At 37.0% G+C, this 19,290-nt stretch overlaps 1 long non-coding RNA gene across 1 annotated transcript in view; it reads left to right on the top strand.

Annotated features, from left to right (window-relative positions):
• The first annotated feature begins 1,915 nt into the window (after positions 1-1,915).
• The window catches only part of LOC128853697 (uncharacterized), an 80,211-nt gene continuing 62,836 nt past the window's right edge, over positions 1,916-19,290 (top strand). Inside the window, exon 1 of the long non-coding RNA XR_008452388.1 lies at positions 1,916-2,028. This is a non-coding gene — a long non-coding RNA (uncharacterized LOC128853697). The remainder of the gene's footprint in view (positions 2,029-19,290) is intronic.

Here is a 19,290-nt window from a genome sequence, read left to right as displayed (position 1 = left end):
ATACTTACTTTCACATGGAATGCAGAGGATATTCTGTTGTGTGGGTCAGAGGGTCAAAGACTGCAGGTACACTTACTCTCTGGCTTTGGTACATAGCAGCCTCGAGGAGGTAGAGGTGAAGTCCTTTCCCCTGAGTGCATGTCTGAAAATACTGTGATTACGTTGATCAGTCTGCAGAGAATAGAATTTTTATGCTGAGATTTTTCATGCATTTCCATAGAAGTTAACATGACAATGGCAGTGGCTGGAGGATACTAGCCTCTCCACTTAATTATAAAATATAAACTATTGTTAAAAAAAAAATCAAAACTTTTGCTTATGTGCAGGCTAACTGATGCTGTAAGAATAGCCAGTGGTTAACAATTGGTTGCATTGCCTTCAGTGCAGGCTAAAATCCTGTTTGTGAATAAAACCGTACGGTTGATGTACATTTTTCTCTTCGCTTCTTCATCTCCAAATGTGCTTTAGTCCTAACCTAGAGGGACCACCTGTGAGCGAGAGGGTAGTTTAGTCTCCATGCTTATTCACTCCTTGGTCTCTCTACTGAGACTGTCAAGCTAAGAATGCCAATTAGTTCAGCATTAACAAGCCTCTTTATGTGTTCTATTGGGCCTAAGAATTGACAGCTTCAATTCTGAATTTCCTTGGTTATGTGGATTTATGTTAAATTCTTGTTTCTCATGAAAATGCTCTCAAGCCACTAGTTGGGCTGTAACTAATTGTTTCAGAATTAGAAGTGGGCGCGAATCAAAATCTGGTCTGGTTACCCTTGGACTTGGATACACTACCAAATTTAATCCGTACAGCTCATGCTTTACTGTGTTTACAACATTCTTCTGAAATAAATAATTTGTCTAAAGCTGTGAAAGGTCTTAGTTTTATATCAGTGACTGTGAATGGGCCTGAGAAAGAAGCAAAGAGTAGGGTTTGAAGCAAAGAGTGGGGTTTGAAGCAAATCCTGTTCAGGAACAAATACTGAAATTTGGAAGAATTTAAAATCTAAGTTCTGTATACTCATAGCCTTCTTTGTACATTTGGGTAGATATTAGCCTGCGCTCATCAAAGTAGTGCAAGTGCTGATTAATTATAGGCTACATTAGGGACATTATTCTTTCAACTGTTTTACCCTGCGTACTTCGAAAGAGATTTGGGTAAACTCCAGAAAATCACGCTGCCTCTTTTCATATTTCTTCTTCTTATGTCTCCTTAAAACTCCCTGTCATGAGGTCTTCACAGGAAAAAAAGGTGACAATGATTAGACCACTGTATTGCTTAGATCACAACCCATCTCAGTATCCTGTATTTTCTTCTTACTTCCTTGTGCTCAGCCCTCCCAATGAGATCTTTTACTAGAAGTGGCAGGTCTGAAATTTTTTTTCCTGCTTGTACAAGGTCCAACGCCCCTGGGGTACAGGTTTATAGTGTAGATCATCATGCTTCACCGTAAGACCCATATGCAATAATCTATAACTACCTGCAAAAAAAGGCATACTCAGAGCAATTGCTTCTAACTCTGTTTTTTCATGGGCTGTACGGCAGTAGTCAGCACGCCTGAAAAATGTCTCCATGCATGTTGTTTATAGCCCCGTTGCATTAGTCAGCTTCCTTTAATAAATCAGATACAAGTTGTGACATGTTGCTAATTCAATCACTAATAACCTGCTCAAATTGCAAATCTATGTCAGCAGGTTGGTGTTGATTAAGTTGTAGTCACTACTAACATATTGTTTTAAATGACTGATAAATTTTATTTGCTGCGGTGATAGACTGCCTGCTCTGTTGTGTGGTTTTGGGTTTGTTTTTTTTTTTTTTTTTACTCCCCTTGTAAGCTTAGAAAAATGACACAAATGGCCTTGAGGTGGTCCTCTATAGGCCTTTCACTTCTTCTGTTTGCTGCAAAGAGAGCTGGTAGCCACTAGAGGGGAGGAGACTGCCGGATTTACTGAGAACTTCACGCTAGAGCTTGAAGGTGCAGAAGCTGTCACAAGACTGGTTGCCCAACGAAATGGTTTATATTATGTTACGAAGGTTAGTAAAAAATAAAAATAAAAAATATTTTTCCCCCGGCCCCCACTCCCCTTAATGCATTTGAAATATTGATTTCTCAGCACATCGTCTCTCTTTGGAGTGTTACTATCTCAGGTGGTAACTGGGGGAGGGAAAAGAACTATGATAACAAACATTTAAAATGTTATGTCTAAAGGTAATGTGTTAAATCTTTCAAAACAAATGTTCTTGGTTTTTTTTATGAAAAGATACTGGCAAACTAGAGCATGGTCTAGAAATAGCAAACATTTATTCCTATATGAAATGAGAAGTTTTGATTTTATGTGTTCAAAGTTTCCCACTATTTTGTCCATTCCCTTCTACCTCCCAGCCCCAAACTATTAATGCTGAAGAAACTAAACTAGCACAAAACCTAAGAATCATTCTTACAAACTTTTTGGAATATAAAAACTCAGTTATATGTAACAAAATATAAGAAAGAATAACAGAAATACTCATTTTATCATCTGTAGATGGATAAAAAAATATATTTCTGTCTTTATATACACAGTCTGACCTTTTTATTTTCTTTTTTTTAAAACAGAGTAAAATTCTTGGTATTGTTAAAGAGCTATAATATAGAACTGTAGCTTGTTACACTTAGTCTCCTGAGTGTAATTGCACTAAGATCATTCAGTTTCCATTTGGAAAGCCAGTGGCAATTACTGGAATACAATGTATCATGCATTTGCTCACTGGATATAAAACGTATATACTAATTCGCAATAAAATGTAACAGCTGTCAGTGCATTTTCTGCTCTGTTACTTCAATAAATTGGAACTCTGACTAGAAAATGGGAATATTGCATTTTTACACACTCTGTAATGTGTTTGCTTTTTGCAAATACAATTTATTTTTTTCATGACAAAAAATGTGGTTTGTTATTACTGCTAGTGGATAAATATTCTTATATCAGAATGAATTACACATGGTATCTGTAAAGAAGTAGTAATATTTTCTGTTTTTTATTGTAGCCTGTCTCCAGTAAACAAAATGCACTTAACCTACTTCTGTCACATACTGGGTGTATTTTTTTTTAGCATTGCAACGGTTGGGGGATGGAGGGAGTTTATTTTCCCCTACCTTTGCAGGTACTTGGATAACTGGATAACATTTTGTAGGAGATCGTTATTTCCCTCTTGGATTTCTTTTTATTTTTATAAACCTGTATGTAGATAAATTGTTCTGGAAGACAGTTATTAACCATGATTCCTCACATTATGAACTAGTGCATCTGAGTTTTATTTAAGATAAAATGCCTGCACATTTGTGTAATTTTGTTACTTGAGGTCAGACTCTTCACAGATAATTAGCCTTTTACACACTGTGAAATCAACCTGCATTGGTTATTTGGCTAGACTCTTTGCTTCTGTTCTTTATTTCCCAGAAGGTTAACGTGCTGAAAATCTAGCTGCAAGCGCATCGTACTGTCTCTTTGTGTTGCTAATTATCCCGTTGCATAATTATTAATATCAGGAGCAGGAAGAGGAAACAAGCACACCAAATAGTCGTGAATGCTAGTGTTCTGGCAGGAAGCTAGTCCTGCATTAATAAAATGTGCCTGTGCCAATATCACAGAAGATAGGAGCGTTCCTTGTTAAGGATCATTTATTAACTGAGATCATCTTTTAGTTCGCCTTGGGGTAATGACTAATGTCAATGGCAAATTTCACAGTTGTCTAGAGAAATGAATTAAATTTGTAATAAAAAGCCCTTCGGCTTGTTGTACATGTTCATTTATTGGAGTAGTTGAACTAGGAGAACTGTAAGGCAACCAAGAACATCGGCTTAATTTTCCTTACATATAATAGTGACCTTTAGCTTCATATTGAAAAAGTTACCTATTATAGACTGGTAAATTAAATGAGAAGTTACTCTAATGCAAAATAAACTAAGTGACTGAGCTAAGTTAAACGGCCCTTGATCTTATGAGGTTTTTGGCAGAAACAAATTCTTTTTTTTTCCTACATCTGTTCTGTGCAAGCCTTATGAAGATGGTTTGATGTCTCATCAGTCAGATAAAACAATACAAAGTGGGATGGTGAGAAGTAGTTAGAAGTTCATCCTGAAGGATACCAGGCTGATTGCAAACTTGGGATAGTGCAGTGACATTTTGCATATTGAAAGTGTAGTTTTATTTGAAAACTTTCGTATGTTCCCTATATGCCTTCTTTCCTATAAATTCAAAGCAACCTACATCAATTCATAAAAAGGGTGGGTTGTTTGAGTTATTTATTTATTTATTTTATTTTTGTGTGCATTAAAATCCAGAAGCCAGTCTAAAAATGTAGAGAATAAATATGAAATTGGCAGGAAAATATCAGAATGTAAGAAATGGCATGCACCACTGGGCAGGTGGAATGAAAAAAAAAATCATCCTCTGCTCCCAGGTCAAAGGACAAGAGAGTTTCTGATTTCAGGGTATATATTTTAGTCATGGGAAAGATAATAAGCCCCGTCCCACCAGCAATGTAGTACGGACAGTATTTAGTTGCTAGCGTGATAAGTTTCTCTCTTTCAAAGATATACATGCCTTATTGAACATAAGAAAAATACAGGGAAAATCCCAGCAGACAACAACAGAAAAATCTTACAGCTGTTTAAAGAAGATGAAGGTGGGAAAACATTTACTTTGCCATGAATGTTTAGTTGGGCTCAAGATATGCTTATGCAGTGAGCCCCCAAATAATAATGAGGTGCTTCAAAAATGGTCAAATACGAGTGCTGCCTTGCTTGTGTCAAAGTTCATGATGGAATTACACATTTTCAAAATCTTTTTTTTTGTTGTGTATAAATTTTTCATTAAACTTTATGTAATAGGTGTTTTGTGTGAACTGGTGTTAAAATTCTGTGCTTTTTTCCATCAAATTTAATATGATGGTCATCTAACACTCATTATTTACTCTGAAGGATCCCTATGTTCTGAAAGTTTTGTTGATGTGAAATTCCTTGTCTGTATTATGCAATAAAAATAAATGCAAACTTTTGGAAGTTTGTTAAAAAGATGCATATTTTAATAAATACTTTCCCCATAAAGTACATTTTTAATAGCGTGTCAGGCGAATAAAAGGTTGTTCTTGCTACAACTAATGAGGCTTAGCAAGAAATTTTGAGTGACTAGCAAAATCACAAAAATGCAAATGTCAATATAAATTTGTAACAGCTCCCAGGGCAAACTGTCTGTTGGTAACAGAGATATGGACATAGGAACTTTTTAAGGAATTTTGGCAACTCTTGTCTACATTACTGTTGTGTGACTCAACTCAGGAGTGAACCATTTCAAACACGAAATTAGTTTGTGGAGGAAAGGATGTAGTCAGGTGTAATATCCAGAGATTTTAATATATCCACAGGGAGTCAGTGTTGCCGGGGGTCTTTTTTGCACCAGTCAGCTAATGGACCCAAACTAGGAAGACAGAAAATAGGGAGTTAAACGCAGAGGTACAAAGCTGCTAATGGTTACTGTTTATTTTTTCTGACAGAGGTCAAATTTAATTTTGTATCTGTCACATGCCTGAATTCAAATGTATCATCTTAGCAGCTTTTAAGGATATTCCGGAGATGGTTGCCAGAAGATAATGCAGAAATGAAGCATGGTGGTGCTCATAAGTGGGGGAGGGAAACAGTAGGCTTACATGGCCTTTTGGTGTAAATTATTGCTAAGTTTAGTAGGACAACTGTCTTTCTTTAAAGTCCAGATTAATGTTCATTGCACAGACATTGTGCTAAATAGTTGAAGAAAACTTGTCATCTACACAGCTCTGAGTAAAATCTAAAAGTTTATCTTTAACATTATTTTTAATTCCAGAAAATTATTTTAGAATATCTTTTTCTTAATCAGTAAAAAAAGATTTTGGCTAGCCAAATGTGGTAAAATTGCATTTTCTCACTGGCAAGAATGTACAGTAGCAGGAGACTTTCATTTCAAAAAGGCTCTTCTAAAATCCAGCCATTGAAAGTTGTGAATATGGTAAGCAAGCCCTATGTTTTTAAAATAAATATTCTAATGGCTACTCAGAATGTGGGCATGGGTATGTATAAAAAGTGTGTTCTACATTCAGTTTTCAGTATGTTGACTTAAAGGTTTTTTGAAGAGAAAGAAAAAAAAGTATAATCAAAGCTCAAACCTGATCTAAGCATGACAAAAAAAATTGCTAATGTTGGAGGTGATAAAGGCAATGACTGTATACACGTATTTGCAAGTTTAAACATGCGGTTCCATGAAGAGAATTAAGATTTATTTTTATGTTTGAAGAAAAAGAGAATAACTTCCTGCCTAATTTTCTTCCACAACTTTTTTCTGGGAGGTATTTGATTGGTAATATAAAACACCCTTTTAAAAAACTCAACTAAACAAATGTCCTTGCAGCCAGGAATACGAAAGTTTGTTGTTATTATTATGCAATTAAATGAAATGATTGTATATCTATTTTTCTGAAATTGAAATACTGTTATCAACATTTACAAAATTAATACATTGAGTACCTGTAACATTTGTCAAACTGTTTTAGAAATTTTTGTGTGAGGAATACCTGAAATTTAGGCTATCCTTAAGAAACTGGCTGGATATGAATTAGAGCAACTAAGTTTAAAATTACTGGCTTGCTTTTAGGCTTTTTGTATTGCTTTAATTTTTTTGCAATTCTGTTAATCACATTTAGGAAAAGATCTTTATTCTCTGCTGTATAAGGTTTATGTTTATTTAAGCTAAATTTAGTATTTTCTACCAAGAGGTATTTTCTTTTCTAGGTTTGTTTTTTAATAATACCCCCCCTCCCCTTTGTAAACTGCAGTATTTACTTTTCACAGCCTTAGCTGACCAAGAAGTAAAGCAGCATGGGAGGAATAAAGCAGATATGGGTGGGGTTCTCTGAAACAGATTCATTTTCTCTCTGTGTATTTCTCTGCTGTAGAATAGACTTTATGCTTATTCAGAGAGAGGGAGTTCAGAAATGTTTTTAGAAAATGCAGATGTGCAAAGCATTCTTAATAAGGATGGGAAAAGAGTTTGCACTCCCCTTTTAACCACTCTCTCACCTCAGCCCTTTTCAGCATGTAACCTTATTCTCTGTGGGATTACTTGGATGAAAACCAATTAGAGAACTGCTCACACAATATAAATGCATACAGATTAGTACAGATTGAACAGTACCAATGCCAACTAATCATACAGTATATAAAGTCCTAAACAATATAGATATTAAGGAATGATGGGGAAATGGACTCACATTGTTATAAAACTGAGCACAAAATGGAAGCAGCATAAAACTGTTTATTTAAATAATAAATAAAGTATGGGTTTTCTCCTTCCCTCTCATTCTTTTTTTTTTCACTTTGTGGCAATCTGCCCAAAGACAAACTAAGTGTACCAAAGTCAGCCTACAGGTTTTCCTGGGTATTGCCCATTCTTTTGTGGTAACGTTGCTTCTTTGTTGGTGTCTTACATACTTTAACTGCGTCCCCTTGATCAACTCAAATGCAGTGCTTATTCTCCAGCTGGGATGAGAATGAGAAAATGGTGTCCTCTAAGGAGGATGCTGATGCCATTACAAAAGTGTTGGGGAGGGACAAACAGAAACTGTGAATGTAATCCAGGGTTTTTTTAAAGCATGGGCACCAAGGACTGTGAGACCTGAAGGGTTTGTTTTGCTGAGTGAAGCCTGGGAGAGGACTACTGCAGAACTGTGAGATCAGCCATTGTTTCCCTTTGCGTTGGTGTTGTCGATTCCTGGCATTCCGGGGAGGATATTTTGAAGAAAATATAGTACTTTTTTCTCTTCATGCCTGTTACTCAGCAATGGAAACGGAATGATGAGAATGATGAGAAATCTTGACTCCTTCAAGATTCATGCTGTCTTCATATTACAGTGTCAGTTTTGATGTGCCTACAGTTTGGTCATTTTTTTTTCTTTAGCTTTTCCCTGTTTCTTTCTGTTATTAGTAGTATGAAAATGTTTTCATGATTAAAATTAGAACTAGACTTTCTGACAAGCAGTAAACTCTTCCTACCTCCCTCCTTTGATGTTGCTTTGTTATACATAAGCATGGTGAAACCTTCTGACGTTTTAATGTAATATCACAGATAATTTTCAGTCTATTCCTAATTAGAGCCATGTGAGGTACCCATTATTTACTTTAATATTGAAAAGGCTTTTTGATCCCTGAAAAACATTTTGGCAATAGTCTTGAAACACTGTGCTAGAATTTTAAATGGTCCACCTTGTATCTTCTCCTGGGCATTTGTCTGACTGCTATCTTAGCTGTTAAACTAAATTGTCCACTTACTACTATAACAAAAGTGTGAGAGTAAGAAGTCTATATAGATATAGCTCTGAGTCAAAAGTGAAAGATAGAGCCACACATAAAAGAACTGAGTCATAGACTGGCAAAAAAAAAAATTGAGACAACTAAAGGGAACGGAATAGTTTACAGGAGAGATTGGTGTATACATCAGTCTTCTCCAGAACAGCTGTCATTTTTAGACCAGCAGTGATTATGCATTGAATTTTACTCTGAAAGTGTTTACTATAGCATTCAGAAAAAAAGGCTAATTATTGTAGTAACTCCCTGTACTGTATAGTGTCTGTTTGTCTCTAGCTTCAAAGAAGAGAGAAAAGGAGAGAAAAGAAATCTCTGCTACCATGGTTATTACATAATTTTATCTTCCTTTCTGTGCTCCAGTTTTAATAGAGATTTGCAGGAACTCAAATGCCTGTATTCATTAAGCTCTCACTGCTCAGTTTTATAGCTGAAACCCAGAGCCAAATCTTGACATGAGTACTCAGGTACTAATTATGTCCAAACAGGGGTATTGAATAGGTCCTTGCACATGTGACACCCTCATCAGTTGATGCCTAGATGCCATAATTTCCTTAGCTGGAGTAGTCTAGTAATGATTCCCCTATAATGAGAGAAAGTAATTTTAGAAGTGATGGAGAGAGCAACAGCTAGTGGAGTGCCTGATACATAAGCAATGTGACTTGTTAGTGACACAGAGCAGGAGAGGGCAGCAGGGACCCACTGTCTTGTCTGAGTTCGTGTATCTACTTCTCCCTTCATGGTTTGCTCTAGACCTACAAGCTTTGGTGACTTAATTGATTCCTTCTTTGGTGGAATTTTTCATTTCTGACCTCAAATGAAAATACATATCAGCAAATATGAGGGGCTATGTTGGGTCTTCTGGATTTGACTGGAGATGAGAACACTGGGATTATTCATGCCAACTTTCAGTGAATTTGAAGGAGTACTGACCTTTTCCATGAGAAATCCAGACTTGATCATTTGAACTTTAAAAAGGAGTAACTTCTTATCATTAATATGAATAATTTCTCGGATTTTTCAAAGCGAGATTTATTTTTCCTCAACTGCTTTTCATTGTCATTGCCTCATTACTGCCCAGCCCTCCTAGGTCCAGCTGACTCCTTTGTACTTCTATGGAGTGTCAAGTCTCTATCCTCCTCAAAAGGCAAAAATGTGCCTGATCAGTTTATTTGAACATTAAAGCCACGTGAGATGTTATTACTTACTAAAATAACCAACACAGCAGATTGGAAGTTTGCATTTAGACCACTTTATCACCTCATCTATCATACAAAGTTAAATTAAGCATAATTTGAAAAGATCTTTTCCCATCCAAAAAGCAGGACTATGTTATGCAGATTGTCACTGAAGATTCATTTCAGTTTCCTATCTGTTACAGATTTGTCAAGGACCAGTCAGGGAACTGAGGCATCACAAGCCCAAAGGGTTTAAAATAGGGGAAAAATCTATTAGATCATCGATGTCTCCCTTGTGCTAGGAGAGATTTGTTACTGACAGCATAGTCTGAAGTGCTTTGTCCAGTCCAATTTTTAATGACACTTGTTGTTGTCTAGAAATCCTGGAAGGGGAAGGAATGTTTTACAGAAAAAAAAATCAGTGGACAAAGAAACACAGAAAACTATATGTGTGTTAGAGGCTTTATGTGAGTTTTCTGCTGTCTCAGAAAGCACTTGTGTGCAACAAGTGAAGAAAGTCTGGGACAGCTGAGGGAAGATACGCAAAGTTTTTGAACATAAACCATAAATGATAGCAGAGCATTGATTTTTTAATAACAATTTTTATGTTGTTCTATAAAAATGTATTGGTAGGAAAAAAAGTAAAGGATGAAGGGTTGCATTTGAGTAGACAAAGGAGAAAATTGGCTGCCAAGGGTAATAGAAGGGCAGTGCAACACTATTTCTGTTTCAAGTACAGGAAGGTGTAAGAAAGCAGCATGCTGCTTACTTATTCATCTCAAAAAGCACGCTGCATCCTGAAAACCTGCCAGAACTAACAAGACATCATGGGTGAACTTCTGCTCCCAAAGACGTAAGCAAGGATCTTGCCATTGACTTCTCTGGGATTAAGATTTCACACAATAGTTGAAATTTCTGTTGTGCAGTGCAGAGCTGAGGGGTCGCTGGAACTTCAGCTCATGAATATGCACACACAGTGCTATACTGGGAAGTGAAATGCAGGCTTCAAAGAAACAGGGAGAATTCAAAGTCTGACACGCTTTCTGTACCATTTCCTGATGGGGTCTCATTTCTACTAGACTGATACCAATCCCAGACATTTCTTACATGGTTGCATTCCAGAGTACAATAACCTGCCAGAAAGATGGTATTTTCTCTAATTCACTTTCAATACCTTGCTCATGTTCCTGACTGCATAAGGAAATTAATTGATAAGTTGCTGTTATACTTAGACTTCAGGGGTATCTTTGAGTGTTATCTTCAAGGAAGTGGTGTCTTCAAGGAAGTGGTGTCAGTCACAATGTGAATTGTGAAAGAAAGGAATGCCATAGCTGACTACCTCCTGTGACAAACAAAGGTCTCTGCCATGCTTTTTCAGACTTCACTCTGTCATTGACATTGTCAGTTCCAGGCTTCCTGATGGTCATGTTTACTATCCTAGGCTGTGGATGAGAAGAGGTGAAACTGGCCTCCAAATAGTAGAGATCTTATTCTGTGACCCTGAAGATCAGGCTGAAGACCTTGAGCGGATTAGCAGTCTACCCTAGTAGAAGAGATACTGCATTTTGTGCTATTTGGAGCATCTGTATGTGCCCTGGCTACTTTTGTAACACTTGCCTCAGCCATAATTTTCATTGAGATCACTCTCAGCCCTAGTTTTAATAACTGAGATTTAATATGAAAAGAATTATAAATATGGTGTCCTAATCAGATCCTGAAAGCTGTTCAGCGTATGTGTTCATTAAAAACGTCCATGTTTTTCGTATGTTGTCTACCCTCCAATACCAGAAAATCAGGATTAGAGGAAAAAAACTCTTTGTAACAGCAGAATACTGTATTTCTGAGTATAAAGTGTTTGGGAGGGCAACAACTCAATGTGATTTTGCTTCATCATTCTCAAAAAGCCTACATATCCTTGTTTTTCACTTACTATAACATATTCCTGACATCAAAAGCTAAAAAGTTATTGTCCGTTTGTATATGTTTCTGGTGCCCGGGGAAGAGATAAATAGAACATTTTTATATTACAAAACACAGAGGTAAAAATGTATGTCGAGAGATAACATCCTTTAAAAATTCAGGGTAATGAATTTAAAAAATAAGAAGCTCTCAGACAAGATTTGTCATTCCTGTTAACTCTCTGCTTCCTTTATCCTTTTTTTATTCACGTGCTAGAACAATGTGCAGCAGTTATAGTCATCCATGAATATTCCCCATCAAACTGTTTATGTGAACATTGCACAGCTACCTGTAGATAGGCAATTATATATAAAAAAAACAGGTTTGTTGTTTCTTAATAAATTGTTTAGTGGTATGAAGAAAGGGTGACCACATTATCACTTGTCCTGCTCAACACAACATGTCCGCTAGACTTGTGGAGTGGACAGAGAACACAATGTCCCTTGAATGTTCACCATTTGCTCTCTATTGGGAATTTAAGATGGCTTTCTTAAGAAGAGTTTACAATGCAGGTATGGGTTCAGTTCATAAAGTACATGAGCAGGTTTCTACTTTGAAGTCATTAGTAGAAATGGGCAAAGAATAAGAACTGACCAGATCTTGTTCTTACTGAAGCCTGCTGTTTGATCTTCCAGTCTTGTAAATGTCTGTACTGCAGAAGAAATACTATGGGTGAAAATACTGTTAGTGGGATTCAGCTGGCCTTGATTCAAGTCATTGCTCCCAAACGTCCAGTAACAGCCACCTACTGATCCTAGTCCAGCTGGCAGCATGTGCATATAAAAGTCTCCGTGGAGATAAACAGCAATTACATGACAGAGAGAGACAGAAAGCAATTGCTGTTGAAGAACCAAATACCGGGGAATACCATGAAACCAAATTTCTACTGCATGTTTAACATTATTTCTTATAGGATTCAATCTGCCTGCACAGAAGTAGAAAACACCGATGGCCTGAACATATTGGGAGGGGGAGGAGGTTAGGACAGAGCTGGATAAGATTTACGTGGTTCATGGCCACAGCGCCTGTGCTGCTGTGGTGGAAAGACATACGTGCTTGCTTGAAGCAAGCTGAATACAAGCAGAGGTCAGTCTTGCACTGGTGAATGGTATCTTGTATGTGGATGTGCGATGCTACTGGAACTCAGCAGTGGCTAGCACAGCTTGTTTTCCTGTTATGGACATTGCAGAATTGGGGTTACATGATGAAACTGTGCTCATCCCTGGAGAGGTTACCCTGAAAAATGTATTTGTCTGCAGCAGTGGTGGTGTGATTTCTGCCATAGGACTCTCGAGTCTTTGTTAAGAATTTATGTTTCACCAAAATATGATTCTGCTAGACTCTGCATTCTTGTGGTATTTAAAGGAAATATAGTGGGTTGATACCCAGGAAATTCCTGCTTAAAGAATGGAATTCACTATTTTTGATATTTACATTGAAGTATTTTTTTTTCCATAAAAATGTCTATGAATTAAAAAACATCCGGGATTGAAATGTTATTCACCTATATAGAGGATTTTTACAGGAATTCTGTTTTAAGCCAGTTTGACTCAGCCAGTCTTTCTGTTAGATAGCTTTTGGATTTTGTTAAAAATCCGAATTTATGTTTCTCTTTTTCATGCACTCTCTAAGTTTAACTCACATAGAGCCAGTAGACGGTAATTTTGTTTCCATCCTGATATAGTAAAAAATAACCTCTTGGTATTAAGATGACTTTGCTTTTTCGTAAAGATGTGGCATGCAGGTCAAAATCAATATGTATCCAAATCTTTTGTGGCAAGAAAAGATGGATAAAATGCTTTGAGACAAAATTTTAAAAACAAACACTGTAATTAGCTTTTATTTAGTCTTTTTTTTTAAGACAATGATTTTCATTTCATATGGAAATGTAGATTTCTTCAGAGTAATTTCATGTTCTTTTTGGTTTAAAGCAACTTTTTTCCTTTGATTACTGAAATATGCAGTTCTCTCTATTTAACACGTAATACCAAATCAACATACTTCCCCCTTCCTTTTTTTGCTGATGACAGTCAGCAGAAATCATGTTCCAAAGTGCCCTGAGAACAAGGGCATTGATCTCAAGTGAGACTCTTGTGCCACCTTCCCCTTGTCACTTTCAGCTGTAATTTGTTAAGATATCAGTTCTAAATTATTAAACACTTTATAAGTATAAATAATTCAGCAGTCAACAAATAAAGTGACAGCCCATTAATCAGTTTTTGTACATGTACATAGGTGGCATGCTGTGGTCTGGGTTGGGGTATGAATTCTGCTAAGGTCCGTGTGCTTTGCAGCAGCGCTGCTTCTTCTTGCCTCAGCAGGAGCTTTGTGTGCGTCTTGTAGGTTTGCAATTTGTTCGCACAAGATCAAACAAGTTCTTCCTAAACTCCAGGGCAGGCTCTGCTGCAAAATTTGAGGTTTTTTTTGTGGGGGACCACATCAATACAGGGTCTTTCCTTCTGGCCTGGGTTTAAATCTTCCAAAGGCCACTCCAGCTTGGCAACACCAGAAATCAGGCAGTGTGCCTCTAAGTGGGCATACTGCAAAGTGACATGATCCTCCTGGGAGCAGGGCCACCTCCTTGCTGTTGTAGGCATCACATGAACAAGAGAAGTGTGTGAATCAGGCTGAGATTCTTGTTCACTGCCCATACGGTCAGGAATTATCCCCTCCTCAGGATTTCAGTAAAGTTCTTTTCACACTCAGACAGTATGTATCAATGAAAGGCTGCGGTTATAACACTGTATATTCCACATGCGAAGTATTATAAGGGTTTGTCAGTACAAAGAAGGCCTATTTCATACTCCTGAATTTCTACTAGGAAGCCATCAGTGGACACGAATATACTTCCCTTCTTGCAAAGTAAAAAAAAAAACAAACTCATCCCACAGGCATTGTTATCCCAGTATGCCATGAATATTCTAGGTAAATCTGTGTATGAGGATTAAACACTGTGTTGGTATTTTGAAAAATATCTATGCTGGAAAATGTTTAAAGAAATGCTGTGTGGATTTTTGTGTTTTTAAACCACTATACAACAAACATAAACGTACAGTGATCTCCTTTAAGCCTTCATTTTCAACACTGCAGGTGTTGAAAATTTGGATTGACAGCAAAAAGTTTCTTTGGGAAGAACAGGAGCAATGGTTGTTTAACAGCTTTCTTGCATACAAAGTCTTAGAAATTCTTGTTGCAATGGAGAGACTACAAAGAGGCAACTGAAATGATCCCAAGTCAAGGATCAATCCATCACATATAGGGAAAGATTATGTATGTGTCAATCTCTCTTGCTTTTTGATGCAGAACAAATGGATGTTACCCTTGGTAAATGGTTTATATGAATGCCAGTGCAGCGTTTTAATAGAACAGGCCAAGGACAGGGAGACCTCAGACTTCAGCACAGTCAGGGTTTCTTGCTGGATAAAGCACTAGACTGGAACTTGCAAGTCCTACGTTCTGCTTTCATCAAGCTGTTAGATGACCTTGAGCAAGTCACTCCACCCCTACACAGCACCTTTATAAAACTGTGGTAATGATATTGACCCCTTTTGTTACCAAACTGTGAGGTCTAGCAGCTAAAAGTTCTACTTAAGAGCAAGGTGGTGGTGTCATCCTGTGCATAGTTGGAACTTGGACGAGACAAATTTTGGACCACATACATGGAAGTGAAGAGATTCTAAATTACACTGGTGATTTAATTTGCATAAGTGTTTGAAATGAGAAAAGTGAACACCTGTGATGAAGCCGGTCTGAATAATATATAGCATGTAAGTGCAATGGCAGTAACAAGAAAATAATGCGGTTCAGAAACTGAATATGAGAAATGACAAGCAACTGGCAAAGGAAAACATTTGCTAAATGGAATGTGATTCCATAGTGAAACTGGCTAAAGTACGCAGATTTTGTAAAAAATAAAACAATATGGAGATTTTTCTTACAGTGGGATCAAATTAAATGTGTTCTTTTATGAAATGCCTAGGCTGAAGTGCTCACATGTAAATAAGGATGAGGTTCTAATCTTTCTTGCAGTAGAATAAATGCAGAAATCCATTGTTGCAGGACTTATTTGCTGGGACCTGGGACTGTTTATTGCAAAGTCAAAGCATCATAGAGCAAATTGAGAATGGGGGAAACATATGAGATATTACTTTTCTGACTATTAAATGATAGCCTCTGGTCAAGGGATCAGCTTTGTGGATAATGAATGCTTTTAAGATCTGCAAGGTTAAGATGATGTGGCATCAGCTGTATAAAACCCTGGTGCCGACACTCTTGAAGCGGAGCTCAAGGTGAAAGTTAAAACTGTCATGGAACAAGGTGGCTGAAAAAAGTTGCAAGGCCAATTGACTGGATCAGCAGTATGGTGGCAGTTAGAAAGACAGGCAATCTGATGATCTGCATCAATCCAAAAGACCTCAATAGCATACTAAAGTGCTTATACTGTTCCCTGCCAACAGTCACTGAAATATTGCCAAGTCAAGCGAACACAATAGTCTTTTCAGTCATGGATGCCAGAGATGGCTTCTGGCAAGTGAAACTGGATGCAGCAAACAGTTACTTGACAACTTTCTGGACCCTGTTTGGGTGCTATCAGTGGCTGACAATGCCTTACAGAACGGGAATCGCTTCAGGGGGGTACCAGCAGAGATTGCACACAGCCCCTGAGGGTTGTCTGCTGCAGATATCGGTGCAGATGACATTGCTTATACTTGTGTAGGAGGGCAAGGATTGAGCTATGGCCAACAAGGATCACAAATTTGCTCTGATAGGGAAAGTAAGTAAGATCAGTCACAAGCAAATATAGGAATAGCTTTACTGGCTCAAAACAAAGCTCTCTAGCCTCATTCTAGTAGTGGCTGGTGGAGGAAGTCCAGAAGTAAAAAAAAAAAACATGTCAAGTACCCAGTGACAATCCCATAAATTTCTTCTACATTCAAATCTGGGGAGGCAGAGATGGATGTAGAGTTATACACACACATGCCTCTCCCTGCACAGTCTCGCTGGAATCCTCATAACAACCGGTGGCTTCTAAAAAACATTATTTCCCACTGCAAAAGGCTCTTTGTTCTTTTTTCTTTTTTTCTCCTCCTCTCCTCTCCTCTCCTCTCCTCTCCTCTCCTCTCCTCTCCTCTCCTCTCCTCTCCTCTCCTCTCCTCTCCTCTCCTCTCCTCTCCTCTCCTCTCCTCTCCTCTCCTCTCCTCTCCTCTCCTCTCCTCTCCTCTCCTCTCCTCTCCTCTCCTCTCCTCTCCTCTCCTCTCCTCTCCTCTCCTCTCCTCTCCTCTCCTCTCCTCTCCTCTCCTCTCCTCTCCTCTCCTCTCCTCTTGTTCTGCTTTGTCTTGCCTTCTTCAGGTTTACATTCTGGTTTCTAGCAACTTTTCCTGCACAGGAATCAAGTTTGGTCACCTGTATTTTCCCCAAACTATGAAAATCCTTTTGAAAAGTTATATTTTGATAGTCACTTTTAATTTCTTTTGTTGCAAGGTCATTTTGATCACCATTTTTTTTCCTGTAACCGTTTGAAAAGCTCTTATTACTAGTTTTAGGCAGTTAGGAAGTTATAAAAACTTTTTAATTTGTCTTAACTTATATCTCAATTTTCCAAACTTTATGACTTTTTTTCTTTTGGACACTGCTTCCTTTTTTGAATAACTGAAAACCTGAGTAATTTTTTAAACAATTTAAACAATTAAATAAAGGTTATTGCCTGTTTTTGTTATGGGATAATTCTATAATTAGGAAGCTGGCTAAAAAAAACTGTTATTTGCTCATGATAGATTTTAGTTGTTTTTTAATTATTTTCTGTGTTTGTGAAATAATGTAAAGATCATTCATTTTAATATATCATATTCCTTTTTATTTATGTTTACTTTTTTATATTTGTTGTAACATTATGACACTGTTTTTACATTCAGCTGTTCCTTTTCCAATGAATTATTTAATTTTTGTAATTCTTCTGTTTTATATTAAATACCATTGTAATAACTATTCATTGTCTTTTTTAAATTTAGATTTATTGAGTTTGAGTATCTTATGGTTACTCTTTTACCATAACTATTTTATGTTAAATTTTTGAGCCAGGGCTTACTGTTTCAGCACTAAATAAAATATTACTTCTGTTGTGATTTCTCTGTCTAGCCATTCCAAGTGTGTCATCTAAACTGTATTGTGTCCTGATATGATATTTATCCATAGAGTAAACTGAGTTCTCCATTATTGTTGTACTCTCTGCTTTGGCATATGTCCCTTTGAGCTTCATTACCATATCACTGACCTGTGTGAAAGGACAGTAAAACAGTATTCTTTCTTTACCTTTTCCATTTAAGAACGGATTGTACTTTATTTGAGGGCATGAGAAGATTCTTAGTTTCATTTCACTTTAGGATCCTTTAATGTGTTGATTTCCTTTTCTATTTATGTGCTTGAATACTTATCATAAGAGAAATAAAAAAGACTTGTCTTGCTAGAGAAATATCTATAAATGTTAAATAAATCTTAAAATGAAATGGGAAAATTCAGCTATAATCAACAACACCCAAACCCTAAAATGTTCTGTCGTTTCTGATTATCCTTTAAAACAAGTTCCTAGGATTTGTGTCAGTTTAAGATTTTTAACCTAAAAAACAACCAAGTCCTATTTAATGTATTTACTGCTCAATTAACATTGTCGGCTGCTTGGGCTTCTCTTGTAGACAAGTCAATGTTTTCAGAGAACTGTTTATGGCAGCTCCAAGCTGACTTTCCTGAATTGTAACCACCAATTCTTAATAAAGAATCACATAGATCTCATTGGTTTTCCCCATATTCATTACCTTACAGTTTTCCACTAAAGCACAATTGCCTCCCTTCTGACCACTTATTTTTGTGGGAACCCCTTGGAGGTCCTTAACTTTTGAACAGCAATTAACTATTCAAAAAACCTAGTATCATCTGTGGAATTGTTGGATTTCAATGTTCGCTCCCTTTACCAGTTCACTGATGACTACATTGGAACAAAACAGCCCAACCACCAGCCAATGGCAGACAATCCTACTATCTTCTGTCTAGAAAACTGAAGAATATTTGATCTGTAAAGGTCTTACAGTTGCAGTCTTCATGTTTCCTATAATATTTCTAGTAGGACTTTCTTTGTGTATTTTGCCATACCTCTTACTGCACTTGCATCAAGCAACCTGCAATGAATTTTCAGAACTGGTCCGTGATTCAAATCTCTGTTTCACATATCTAGTTTCTATTTGAAAACAGTTCCCTAGGAAGACAGACAGACAGATATTTATATTTGCCCTTTGGAAGATAATATATAACACTTGGCATGTATTTCTCTACAGAAAATGTTTATCTCCACATTACAAATCTTCCAGGTTAGGAAATGAAGAGTTAATTAAACTCTCTTTAGTTACTCTCCATGCACAGTTCAGTCAGGGAGTACATTCTTGAAGATTCAAATCCAGTACAGTTCATAGACATTGCAGTATTTTTGCATCACTATATCATGCTACCAGAGGGGATAACACAATTAGAGTCTTAATGCTGAATATCGAACATATCATACAAAAGCTGTGGAGTTCTTAGTCACTTGAGTGAGGACATCTCTGCCCAAAATAATCTTGCAGTGGAGAAAGTTAATTTGGTGACTTGTAAGGCATAAGACTGCTTTCTTTTATCCCTTTTTTACCTATTAAGTAAAATCTCTGAAACAAAAATGTAGTTTCACATGTGCTGAAAAGTCTTGGCCAGTGCATGTCGATAAGGGAGGGTTATGTCTTCATAAGCCAATACAAGGAGGAAACT

The sequence above is a fragment of the Cuculus canorus genome, chromosome 1 (assembly GCF_017976375.1).
Source record: "Cuculus canorus isolate bCucCan1 chromosome 1, bCucCan1.pri, whole genome shotgun sequence".
Classification (NCBI taxonomy): domain Eukaryota; kingdom Metazoa; phylum Chordata; class Aves; order Cuculiformes; family Cuculidae; genus Cuculus; species Cuculus canorus.
This window is presented reverse-complemented; position numbering and strand designations above follow the sequence as displayed.